This window comes from Sus scrofa, chromosome 17 (genome assembly GCF_054392235.1).
Source record: "Sus scrofa isolate SSC_HxYL_T2T_F1_AM1 chromosome 17, Sscrofa_HxYL_maternal_Yorkshire_Landrace_v2.0, whole genome shotgun sequence".
NCBI lineage: Eukaryota > Metazoa > Chordata > Mammalia > Artiodactyla > Suidae > Sus > Sus scrofa.
This window is the reverse complement of record NC_139399.1, coordinates 58,009,247-58,022,140: the sequence shown is the minus strand read 5'-3', so window position 1 is coordinate 58,022,140 and position 12,894 is coordinate 58,009,247. Positions and strand designations below refer to the sequence as shown.

The 12,894-nt window shown below is 46.9% G+C and overlaps 1 long non-coding RNA gene across 6 annotated transcripts in view; it reads left to right on the top strand.

Annotated features, from left to right (window-relative positions):
• The window catches only part of LOC106508180 (uncharacterized), a 90,007-nt gene that overhangs the window by 41,131 nt on the left and 35,982 nt on the right, over positions 1-12,894 (top strand). For 5 of the 6 annotated variants that reach the window (XR_014832553.1, XR_014832552.1, XR_014832551.1 and 2 more), the window contains 2 exons: positions 8,517-8,687; positions 10,580-11,903. This is a non-coding gene — a long non-coding RNA (uncharacterized LOC106508180). The remainder of the gene's footprint in view (positions 1-8,516; positions 8,688-10,579; positions 11,904-12,894) is intronic. The other variant, XR_014832550.1, reaches the window with a different exon arrangement.

Genomic DNA, 12,894 nt, shown 5'->3' with positions numbered 1-12,894 from the left:
TCATCTGGAAAGTGAGCAGGTTCCCCTGAATGAAGGGGCCCAAGAAACCCTGCTCTGGTTAGAAGAGCTGTGAGAGGAGAAGGGAGGTTGTACCCAGAGAGTATATGAACAAGATCAAAACTCACATGCTTATGCAGGGCTCCTAGAGAGGAGGTGTATGGGAGGGAAGCTGGTTGAGTGTTTTTTCAACACAATTGTGTTTTGTTTGCATAATAAATACATAGGAAATTTGTTTCCACAAGGAAATAAGTGCTCTCATTTTTCTTGAAATGTGTGGCTCTCTTGATTCATCTTTTGTTTTATTGTTTTTAGCAAAAAGATGGGTAGAGGCTTGTTTACCAAAAAAAAAAAAAAAAAAAAAAAAAAAAAAGCCAGCAATCAGATAAAAAACAGTGATGACGGTCAGGGACAACAGAGAGTGTTGAGAACTGTGGCCAGTTCACCCTTACAGCCCAGTCCAGTGAAGGCAGCTGTGACTGTTCAGGTCATGAGTCGCCTGATGGAAAGTATGTCTGTCTTGCCGTGTCTTTGATTTTTCAGAAGAAGTTGGAAACCTAGATTTTTATGTGAAATCATCTCTATTTTTTTCAGCTTATTAAAGGTACAGTTGACAACCAAAATGGTAAGATATTTCAAGTGTACAGCGTGTTGATACATATGTTGTTGAATCTTCTCATTTTTAATGTTAAAAACCAGTTGCACAGACCAGCCAGTTTAGGGCTGGTCACAACACATCTCCTGGCTGGATATGGCCTCAGGTCTGTCACTTGCCATTCCAGGGTAGACTGTGAACCTGTATACTTTAGTAGTAAAATTTGCTTCTAACTTTGGTAAATGATTCATTTCATCTGTCTTGGGCTCAGTTTTTCAACCCACAAAATCAGCTCCTTTTATTTCTGCTGTGAGTTATGTTTAAAGGCTCTAAACCTAACTCCTTTATTCTTCTTGCTTCCCCTCTAGGTTTGGTTTGGGTGGGAAGTGTCTTGCCATTCCATATCAGAATGTCTGTGAGGTCTTTATTTAGATATGAGGTCTCTGAATTAGTTAGGAGTTAGGTTTGGCTGCTGTGATAGAGTCTGTGGCTTATACAAGATATGAGTTTATTTCTCTCTCATGAGAAAAGCTGAGCCGGTATGGCAGGTCTGGCCCATGAAGCTGTCAGGACCCAGGCTTACTCTTACCTTTTTGCTCCACTATGTCAAGGCCATTGGCCTGACCGACTTGGTCCAGGTGCCCTACACTATTCTGCATTTCAGCACTGAGAAGAGAAAAAAGGAGAGGAATAGAGTACCTGCTTCTTTTCATGGGCACAGCCTAGGAGAAATGCTTCTTACCTGTGTTCACATTCCGCTGGGCAGCACTTACTCACCTGGCCCCAAATCACTGCAAGGGAGACTTGGAACTGTAGTCCTGCTTCTGCACTGCTAAATAGCAAGGGTTGTGTTACTAGGGAAAAAGGGGTGAGCAGAAAATAGGGAGCAGTTAGTTACTGCAAGCAGATTAGGTAGCTGACTCAGAGTAAAACAAGCAAACAAAATCCTGATATCTCAGCCAGCTTTCAGTTTTACTCCTGATAGACGAAGATTACTTGGCTTTTAACTTCTTTGATAAATTTTGAAGAAAAATGCCTTTTCAAATTCATGCTACAAGATTTTTGCCCCAAACCTTAGTTACTTCTGTTTTTCCTTCATAATTTTGGACCTGTTTGTATACCAACTGAATTATTATTTGCATTATATTTTATTCTAAATAGATTCAGTATTTTTTCCAAATAAATTTATTTTGAGGAAATTTTGCTCAATTATAATGAAAATATAACATCAGAATTTGAGAGATGCAGTCAAAGCAGTGCAGAGAGGAGAATTTATAGCTTTAAATGCATATATTAAAAAAGGATAAAAAAAATCAATGACCTAAGATTCCATCTTAAGACCCTTGAAAAAACGATCAAAGTAAACACCAGGTAAGTAGAATTAAGAAAAGATAAGGAGGGAGTTCTGGTTATGGCTCAGCTTATTTAGGGCCATACCTGCAGCATATGGAAGTTCCCGGGCTATGGGTTGAACTGGAGCTGCAGCTGCTGGCCTATGTCACAGTCATAGCAACAGAGGATTGAAGCCACATCTGTTGCCACCACAGCTCATGGCAACACTGGATCCTTTAACCCACTGATGGAGGCCAGGGATCAAACCCACATCCTCATGGATACTAGTTGGGTTTGTTACTACTGAGCCACAGCAGGAACTCCCTAAAGTAATTCTTTACAGTGGCTGTGCAGTATTCCACAGGGTGTCTATACTTACAAAGTGCTAAGTTGCTCCATTAGTAAAGGGAATTAATTTTATTTCTGGTTCCAGGCCACTAAGAACAACACTGTACTGACATCCTTGTGTATTGGTACAAGATATAAGTACTTTTACTTCTCTGAGATGTATTTCCAACAGTTTGTGAGCTCAGAAGAGATACATTATTCCATAAATTCTCTCTTTATAGTCATTGCCTCTTTTTCTTGTCAGTTTGTGAGAGTTCTTTGTATACTACAGGAATGAACTCTTCATCTATTAGTGATTTACAAATACTTTTACAGATGTATATAGAGAATTTGTAATTATGTATAAAACTTCCAAATTTTAATATTTTCTCAATGAAATTTTTCAAGTTTTAATATACTTATTTTTTAATTAAAGTATGGTTGATTTACAATGTTGTGCCAGTTTCTGCTGTATAGCAGAGTGACGCAGTCATACATACATATACATTTTTTTCTGATATTATCTTCTATCATGGTCTCTTCCAAGAGATTGGATATAGTTCCCTGTGCTGTACAGTAGGACCTCATTGCTTATCCATTCTAAATGGAATAGTTTGCATTTACTAGCCCCAAACTCCCAGTCCATCCCACACCCTCCCTCTTCCCCTTGGCAACCACAAATCTGTTCTCCGTGTCTGTGAGTCTGTTTCTGTTTTGTAGATAGGTTCATTTGTGTCATATATTAGATTCCACATATACACGATATCATATGGTATTTGTCTTTCTCTTTCTGGCTTACTTCACTTGGTATGAGAATCTCTAGTTGTATCCATGTTGCTGCAAATGGCATTATTTTGTTATTTTTTATGCTAGTGCTGTTCCATTGTATGTATGTACCACCTCTTATTAATCCATTCATCTATTGATTAACATTTAGGTGGTTTCCATGTCTTGGCTGTTGTGAATAGTGCTGCAATGAACATAGGGGTGCATTTATCTTTTTAGATTATAGTTTTGTCTGGATATATGCCCAGGAGTGGGCTTGCTGGATCATATGGTGGTTTTATATTGAGTTTTCTGAGGAACCTCCATACTGCTTTCCATAGTGGTTGTACTAATTTATATTCCCAACAGTGTAGGAGAGTTTTCTTTTCTCCACATCCTCTCCAGCATTTGTTATTTGTAGACTTATTAATGATGGCCATTCTGCCCAGTGTGAGGTGGCACCTCACTGTAGTTTTAATTTGCATTTCTTTAATAATTAGTGATGTTGAGAATTTTTTCATGTGCCTACAGGCCATCCATATGTCTTTGGAGAAATGTCTATTTAGGTCTTTTGCCCATTTTCCGATTGGGTTGTTTAGTTTTTTTTGTTGTCGTTGCTGAGTTGTATGAGTTGTTTGTGAATTTCAGTTTTTTCAGTGTGTCTCTTTTTCCCCATTTTGTACTTTCAGGATTATCCATCTTGGTTTTTAAAGTCTTTCCACCCTCTCTAAATTGTAATTGCAATACCTAGATTTTCTTGCCAAATTTTTATATATGGTACAAGATGCTACTACCTTCAGGGCCTATCTTAGCTGCAGGGAGCTTTCTTGTCCATGGTCTTGCCCTTCTGGGAGAGCCTGCTCCTGGTGACTGAACCAGGAGCTTGGACATTTGGCTCCAATGTGGGCTGAGCTGTACAAACTTGGAGCCCCCCTCTGCTCCCCACCCTGACCCCGGTTTTTCTGAGGCTTTGTCAGGCCTGCATCAAAGATCGAACTACCTCCTGCCTGGCCTTCTTCCCCCACTTACCCTTCACAAGTGTTTTTATCCCCAAAACATCTTGAACTGAAAACCACCTCAGTCTCTGCTACTGGGGACCCCCACCTGATGCAAGAACAATGAGAAATGGGTTGGTGTGAGGATGTGATGGCAGTAACTGTGGTCCAGCTGTCACTGCACCATCTCTATCTGGTTGTTCATTTTCATTATGAAGCTTGTGTGTTCCAGGTTGACAAAAAGTATCCTTTATCATATTCAGAGGATTGTAATATGACCTGATTGGTCTGAGACATCAGGATTAGCCTTTTATTTTTATTTTAAAATAATTATTTCTATGTGGAGCCCAGACCTGTTCTCTCATCTCCAGTTGCAGACACTCAGATTTGTTCTGGATCCCTCCCTGTCTCATAGTCATTGGGTTCTCTGGCACCCCCCACCTCCATGCAGTCCCCATCTCAGGACTGGCAGCTCCCCCTTCCTGGGTGCTCCAGCTCACTTCAGCTCCTCCCCTCCTTGCACACTTATCATCTTCTCGCGGCTCACCTGGCCACCCTGCCGTCCACCTAGATCAGAATCTGACCACTTGGCCCACCTGCCCTGCTCCCCCTTGACCCCTGGCCGTCATATCTCTGAGAACTGTCATAGGAGCCCTCCCTGGTCTCCCTGCCTGGCCCTCACCCCCTGTGGCCTGTTCTCCACCTTTGGTCAGAGCAACCCTGGTAAATGGATGTCAGGTCACACGGCTCCCTGCACAGAGCCCGCCATCTCTTCACCTTGCACTGGGCAGAAGCCCTTTCTGCGGTGGACAAGGCCCTCCTCGCTCTGGCTCCTCATGCCGCCAGTCTCTTTCTGGCTTTTCTCCTGAGCTCTCTCTTCTCCTGACACATAGGCCTCCAGTTCTTCCCAGCAAGAGCCTCGGGGTCTTCATATTTGCTCTGCCCTCCCTGCTTTTCTTCCAGTTTGCCCCCTCACCTCCTGGGCACGTGCTCCAATGTTGCCTTCTCAGTGGCTCCTTCTGCCTGCTCTCTGGTCAGCTGTAGCCCTTCCCTCCGTGACCGCACCTACCCTCTCCTACCTCCATTTCCTCAGGGCACTCACTGCCATCTGACTACTGTATGCTTTTCGTATGGTTTTGAGCTGGACTCTTCCAGAAGCTGACCCTGAGACTGGGTGTGATTGGGAGGTACCCCCAGGGAGCTCTGGAGAGAGTGGGGAAGTGAGACGGGAGGAGAAGGATTGTCACATGGAATCTGGTGGGATCCTGAGTGGGTTACCACCATGGGACACCAGGCTAATCCTGCTGGCTCCCCTGGAGACCGGATGGAACAGGCCTCAAGGGGTGGTTGAGAATGAGGCAGCTGGGGAATGTCCTACCAGCTCCCATCTGTCATTCACTGAAGGCTGCTTCCTGCGTTGTCAGCTCCTGGCCAGGTGGACTCCTACAGCTGGAAGCCTCAGGGGGAGAGGCTCGGGGCAGTAAGAAGCCATCATGGGGCAAAAATGGTGAGAAACAAGGAGACATGCGGCCCTGCTGTGTGCTGCTCTCTCGGCTCTGGGCTGTCACTCATTGTCTTTGTCTCTCTGTGGATCATGATCTCCTGAAGCCAAGATCTCATTTATTCTGGTCTCTGCTGCATCTCCAGGGACCTAGGTGTGCCTGGCACATAGTTAGCCCTCCCAATATTTGTGCAGAATGGGGGACTGAGGGCTTAGAAGTTCACTTCTTTGGCTGCTGAGCTGGTTGTTGAGAATCCTTAAAAACCCCCCATTCTTGACCACATGGTCTGACTTGGCCATTTTGCAGACCTTACTCCTGCTGTTTTCTTGGCTGGTTCTGAAGCTGCTGCTCTTTGTGGCCAATTCTGCTTTCTCAACAGCAGCGGCATTGCAGAGGGGCTTGGACCCACTGATGAAAGCTCCTGTTCCAACGGGTGCTTGGCTGATGCCCTTTGGTGCTGTAGCCACAGATCCTGATGGTGCCTGTGGTGGTTATAGCCCCCATTACCCCAGCCATCTTGCTCGATGGGATGACCAAGAGCCCACAAATTGCTCCTGAATGTACCTCTTTAGCGCAGATTATTCTGAAACCAGCCCATCAGGTTTGATCAGGAGAAGATAACAACAAATAGATGTATTTTTCTTTTTTCCTTTTGGTGGAAAAGTTACAGTCATCTAGAAATCATTCAAAGGTCATCCAAATGCCCAAGACCTTAAGGACCCAGACTCCTGAACATTGTCTCCATCCTTAAAGACCGAGCTTCCATCTCTGCATCTCCAGCACTGAACAGGGCCTGGCTCGGGGCAGGGAGTGTCCAGCAAGCCCCGGTGAGGTCAGACATGACCAGCTCACTGGCCTCTGGGATGTGTGGCTCTTTCCGGGTAGATTCAGGCAGGATTACTGCAGAAGGAGGCTCTGCCCAGCCCATCACACAGAAGAGACCATTCATGTCATCAGGATGCCAGGTTGGAGTCCTTGGTTAAGGTGATATTCACCAAATTTCTCTGTAGTAAAGGCTCCTTTTCTCCTTTGCAATTCCTAAGTGACATATGGGGTGAAACTTTGAGATACGCTATTCCCCAGAATAGTTTTCCCCAGTGGTTTTGGCATCCACTGATGTCTGTACCTGAGTCAGTTATTACATTTGCAAATTCTGTCATTCCTTATACCTATCAGCTGGCATATTCAGAAAGCATTGTCTCTGGCCCCAATCATCTTTTAGTGTCACTAGTAGCTCATTGGTTTAAGAAAAATTCAGTGTATTCCTATCCATTTCCATACATTTTTTTATGCTGAAATATTTTTACACTGTCCAGTGGAAACCTTTTGTTATCGTTTCTGTTTCCTTTTGACATGTTCCCACCAACTTTGAGCCCTTCCTGGATTTATGGCCCACAGTGACCATCTGGAATCTTCAAAAAGGTCAACACTATGTGAGACCAAGTGATGGCAGCTGTTCCATGTTAAAGAGAATGGAAGAATCATGACAGCCAAATGCAGTGCATGATCCTAAGATGCAAAAAACACTAAATTTGGACTATCTGTTAGATTGTGTTGCACTGTCAACATTAGCTGTCTTGGTTGTGAAAATGTTATTGATATTATGTAGGAGAATGTATTTTTCCTTAGGAGATACACACTTGAAGTATTGGGAGTTGAAATACCATGATTTCTGCACCGTCATCTCAAGTGATTATTGAAAGCATCTGAGGTGATTCTTACTCCAACAGGACCTTCCCAAACCAACATTTCTGTCATTCCTTTAGGAAAATATTCAGTCAGGACCTACAGTATGTCAGATATGACATGAAAAAATTGGGGGAAAATAGAACGAGGAAGCTCCTAATCAGATAGTGAAACAGGTGTGGTAGATCTCTGCCATGCCTCCTGGGGTCTGGTGTCTCTCGAGATCCAGGTAACAACAGGCTGGGAAGGAGACAGACGCTGTGTGTACCAAACAGACGGGGCAGGTAGAGCTGGTTTGCTTGCTGTTGAAGCCTCACAGGTGGTGGGTCTGACTGTTTTCAACAGTCTTTTCTGAGGTTACATCATCTTGGGAAGATCCTGTCCTCCCTCCCATCACGGAACAACCACTAGCCACAGTGGAAACCAGAAGAGGTGGGGCCTCTAGAGCGGGGTGAACAGTTCAGCGAGCTGGTAGAGTATGGGGACTGGATGTGAGACAGTGAGGGGTCAACTGGGAGAGGGTCTGGTCAGCCTCCCGGCTGACTGAGGTGTGGTTACATGGTGCTCCCTGGACACTTGGTTTGGAGGGTACGTTATTGCAGACATCTTGGGGGGCAAGTGGCCTGAGGAGCCCCACCTCACCTGTTGCTCTGCTGCAATGATGACACTGCATGGGGTGAGACCTGTTGCCTGAACTGGAGTGAAGTACGGACTCTTCACTCTCATCTACTTTTTTGTGTGTGTGCTGGGACCTCAAAGGACAGGCCTGTGTGTTAGCCTCTAACACCCCTTTCCTCGTCTAATAGGTGAATTCTGCTACAGTCATAGGTCTGAGATCTTTGAACAACTCAGAGTCTGCTTGCTCCCCAGGCAAATCATTTCAGCACCCAGGAGAGCTCCTGACACTCAGTGAGCCCTCCCTGCACATCCTAGGACAAGGATGTCCTAGAACAAGGCCATGGTTTGCTTAGTGGACAGGTGCTGAGGAACAGAAGTGGAGCAGAATTTAGTTTCATTTTTCTAAACAAAGCCTTCCGTTCAGAAGAGGTGGCTGAGGGCAGGAGCTCTGACAGTGCCAGTCCCTGGCTGGGCAAGCTTCCTGGGTCCTCGTCTGTAAAACGGGGATCGCAGTAGCAGTGTCCACGGTGTGGAGGGTCGAGTGCTTTCATAAGTGCCGGGCACCGAGAACGGCCCTTGGCCGAAAGTAAATCCTCGGTACGTGTTTGCTACATCGCAAACGTTTGCTGCGACGCTTTGGTACCCAGCTTCATTGGATTTGCCTCGAATGTCCTTTTTATCTGTCTTGATCCTCCTCAGATAATAAAGATGTCAAGTCGCTGCATGTGATCCTTGCTGGGAAGGAAAGGGACCATGGTGTCATGAGAGGGGCTTTGGGTGACCTGACCTGGGTCCTGGACCAAGATCTGGGGATGAGGAGAGACACAGAAGAATCCTCGTGGAGGTGACGTTTCACCTGAGACATGCCAGGTGAGCTGCAGGTAACTAGGTGAGGAGCCGGGGTGGGGAGATATTCCAGGAGGTGGGAACAGTGTGTGCAAAGGCCCTGAGGTGCTGGGAGTCTGGTATGTCCGAGGCCAGAGGAGAGGCCGGTGTGGCCGGGACCAAGGGAACACAGAGGTGAGTGGTGGGAGGCAGGACTGGAGAGGGGCAGGGACCTGGGAGTTAGGGCTCCCTCCTAAGGCCGAGGGCATCTTCTGGAAGGTTTGCAGCAGGGGTGTGACTGGGATCAGATTTGCCTCTTCGGATGTTCCCAGTTGTATCGGGAAGGGCGCCTTGCTTGGGGCTGTCCTTTCCTCTCCTCAGTGCCCACCACGGTCTGTTTCATAGCTCAGGGTCTGGGTGGGACAGCAGACCTCAGCCTTAGGGCCTTGGTCACATCTCAGGAGAAAATCAGAGGGACGGTCGGGAAACACACACCAAGGACTCGGGCGTGCCTGAGCCTGATGCAGGGCTTTGAAGAGAAGCCTCAGGAGTCACAGGGGCAGTGGCGGGGGTGAAGTGGGGTGGGGTGGCAAAGGGTCAGAATGGGAGTCCCCGGCTTTGGGAGTGTCGGCTGGTGAGCACCTCAGATCCCACTGGGGCTGCAGGTCTGCGTAGGGACCCGGGAGACACAGGTGCATCTCTGTGCAAACAGCTTCAGTGCTCGGGTTTACATTCCTGAGAGCGTTACCGTTATTAAAATTCCTCGAGGGGGATAAACCCAAGTCTGTTTCATCTGGGTTTATTGTGGGCTGAATTGACTGTGGCCGTGAGTAATAACATGTAGCATTTGGCGGAAAAAGAGAATTAACTAAAAATAGGTGAAGCAGTGGAATTCCATCACAAGGATGTGTATGGATAATTAAGAGGCTCTTTGTCAGGGAGACCCTCCCCCTCAGTCTGTTGCTTTTCCTTTCATGGCACAGGCAAAACTTTGTTTTTTAGCATGAAGAGTCTTTCAATTAAATCTTTATCAAGAAGGCGAGATGTATTTGTGTTTCCTCTGGCTCCCATTGTTATAAACTTTGTAGTGTTTTCTTGGAAAAATGCCCCCATTTCTGCTTGAAAGAGCTGTATTGTTGCTTTTTCTCTCTCCTATTGTGAGGAGGCAATGCTACAAGTTCTTTGTCAGGTAATCAATTATCCTCCTTAAAGGATCCCCAAACTCATTGTCGGAAAATTATGGCTTCTGAAAAATAATAAAATGCCCACTTTAACATGTCAGAGTGATTTTGCCTCCCCCTCAGAGTCATAAAGCCTGCCGATTGCCCGTGCTAATGACCTCTGGCTTTAAATGTGGTCACTGCTCCCTGTCACTCCTGGGGTTTCAATGTTGACACCGTATCTCTGTGAGCTTCTCAGAAGCCCTGTCATGATGCCCCAATTAGCAGTGCATCTCCCCTTTCTCCATCGCACTGTAATGGTTAACTAATTTATGTCCCTTGGCAATACTCCCACCATGAGTGTCATCTGTACCTCTGTATGGAACAGGAAGCTCTCAAGTTCAAGGTCCCTGGCATGTAAGCAACAAGTGAAACAATTTCAAGTTCATGGACATCCTCTGCAATCAACATCAACTACACCATCAAGAAAACAGGACCTTGGTATTGTTGGCGAGTAGCAGATAATTTATGAGCTTGTCAGCATAATCCATGGTCCTTGATCTGTATCAATATGGAATAAGAAACCATTTAAGAGGTGTCAGGAAAACATGGCACACCCCCCTCCTCCTCCTACCGTTTGACACTGACTCATTCATGTATGAAATTGAGTCTTTGTGGGTGAAGCATTAAAGATCCTGTGTAGTCAAATTAATATCACGGAACTGGAGGGTGGAAATAGGTTATTAAATGTCCCCTCGTTTGCCTTCCTTCCAACAGGCAGAAGGAAACAGAGGGCTTAGATGCGAAAGCGAGTTCATGTCCAAGCACTCATGAAACCAGCATAGACTGAGAAAGAGAGCGGGGTCGATGTCCCAGCTAATTCAGGTTAAAAAGACGTTCATCGGAAGCCTCACAGTCCTGCAGACACAGCTTGTAGATTCTGCCTCAGTTTCTCCATCCTTTATTCTTGTGAAAGGGCCTCAGGGTTCACACCAGCGTTTACTGGAAATGTCGACGCATCATTGAGATTCCTTGAGCCAAAGGCAGGTGTTCAGGTCCCAGCCCTGCCATCACCTGGGGTTTCGCCTGTGGAATTGTTCAAACAACTCAGTCACATCCTCCCATGGGACCCAGGGGCCACCTCACCCTCTTGTTACTACAGAGCCTGCCTCCCACGGCCCCTGCTTGTTCACTCTGTTCCCAAGTGCAACCCCAGGTGCACGACATGGAGTGTCCTGCCCCCTGGGATGTGCGTGTATGTGACTCATAAGCTGCTGTCTGTCTCATCTGCCCAGTCTCTGGTGTCGTGTGTTTAGCTGTTTCATCCTATTTAGGGTGGGGGCCTCTCCCTCACCAGTGGGGTGAATAGGAGGTGATCCGGACACAGGAATCCTGTGGACTTCCTTGAGCCAGTGTCTGCAGTGGGAGACAGGTCAGGCTGCACGTAGCGTCTGATACACGTCCCTTGCGTTTTGTGTCTTTGTCAGTTTCCCTCTTCTAGACAATGTGCTTTTTTTTTTTTTTTTGCTTTTTAGGGCCACACCCATGGCATATGGACGTTCCTAGGCTCGGGGCTTAAAGCAGAGCTGCAGATGCCAGCCTATGCCACAGCCACAGCCACACAGGATCCGAGTCATGTCTGCGACCTACACCACAGCTCATGGCAATGCCAGATCCCCGACCCACTGAGCAAGGCCAGGGATCAAACCCTCAACCTCATGGATACTAGTTGGCTTTGTTTCTGCTGCACCACAATGGGAACTTCGTAGACAATGTGCTTTTAAGGGCAGAGATTTGAACTTTATATTTCACGGCTGCATCTCAAGCCCTTGCAAGATTTCCAGCACTTAGTAGACTTTCAATAAGTAGCCATGGAATGCATAAATGAACAAACTGATGCGGTTCCAAACAACCCTGGCTGGGAAAGAATAAGGACACGATTCTTGATGTTGGTCTTCGTGGGAAAAGGTACCTGCCTGCCGTCCTTTTGTGACTGTCTGGAAGAAGATGATAAGGGAGCAGAGTCTTCAGGTCTTCGCTGGACTGCAGCCTCTCACCCGCCTCCACCTCTTGCCCCCTGGTGTAGAGGTGGCGCCTACAGGTAGATGGTCGATGGGTGATCTTTCTCCTCCTTCCCTCCTTCCCTGTCATCCTCCTGCCCCCCTGCTCACTCACCTTGGGGAGAGGCTTTCCGCTGCTGCCTTTGATTCAACAGTTCAGCACATTCCAGTTCTTCCCTTGATCCCGGGCCGCTGCTTTGAAGTGAAGGGAGATGGGGCTGCCACCAGTCTGTCACGAAAGACTGGAGAAGGTCACAAGGGGGCTGAGATTAAACCTTAGGCTTGACTTCTGAGCATGTGTGAATCAGTTTCTAAATCTATACAATAAAATCTGTAATTGGAAAGAAGACAGGATTGTGCTGATTCTGAGAGGCACCTTTTTCACACATTAATATCCCTTGAATCTGGTTGTGTCACATAATCAATGGAGTCTCATTGATGCATCATAATTTAGTTGTCAGTGTTTTCTTAGTGATACATACAACAGTGATGCATCATTTGGTCAGTTTTCTCTTCACCATGTGAAATGCAGGGTCATCTGCCATTGACCAGCCATCATGAAGGTCAGATGTAACAACATGGGGTGAGAGGCCTTTGCAAACTGTGAAGTGCTGCATGGTTGTTCATCCCAGCTCTGCTTGGAGAGCATCCTTGGCAGAGGCGCCTCCTCTCCAGGCCTCAAGTGCTTCATTCTTTTACCCAGGATGGGGGACTGGACCCCTGATGTTGAGATTTGTTCTGCCGGGTGATGTCTCAACAAAGCCAAGGGTGAGGAGCCCAGCCTGGCACTTTGAGCAGAGCCCTCCAGGATGGAACGGAGGTGGGCCCCAATGAGGTGTCTCCAAGGGACCTTCCAATCCTGAGGTTCTCGGATGGGTGAGGGTCTCTCTGTGGACTTGAGGAGAGGGCGGCCTATAGAGGCTGACTTTGCGCCCTCCGAGGCACCACTCGCACCCTCCCTGGAACAGGGCCCCCTGGAGGTGTTCAGGGAACTAGCCACACGGTCCCATCTGCTGGCGTCAGCGCTGCTCT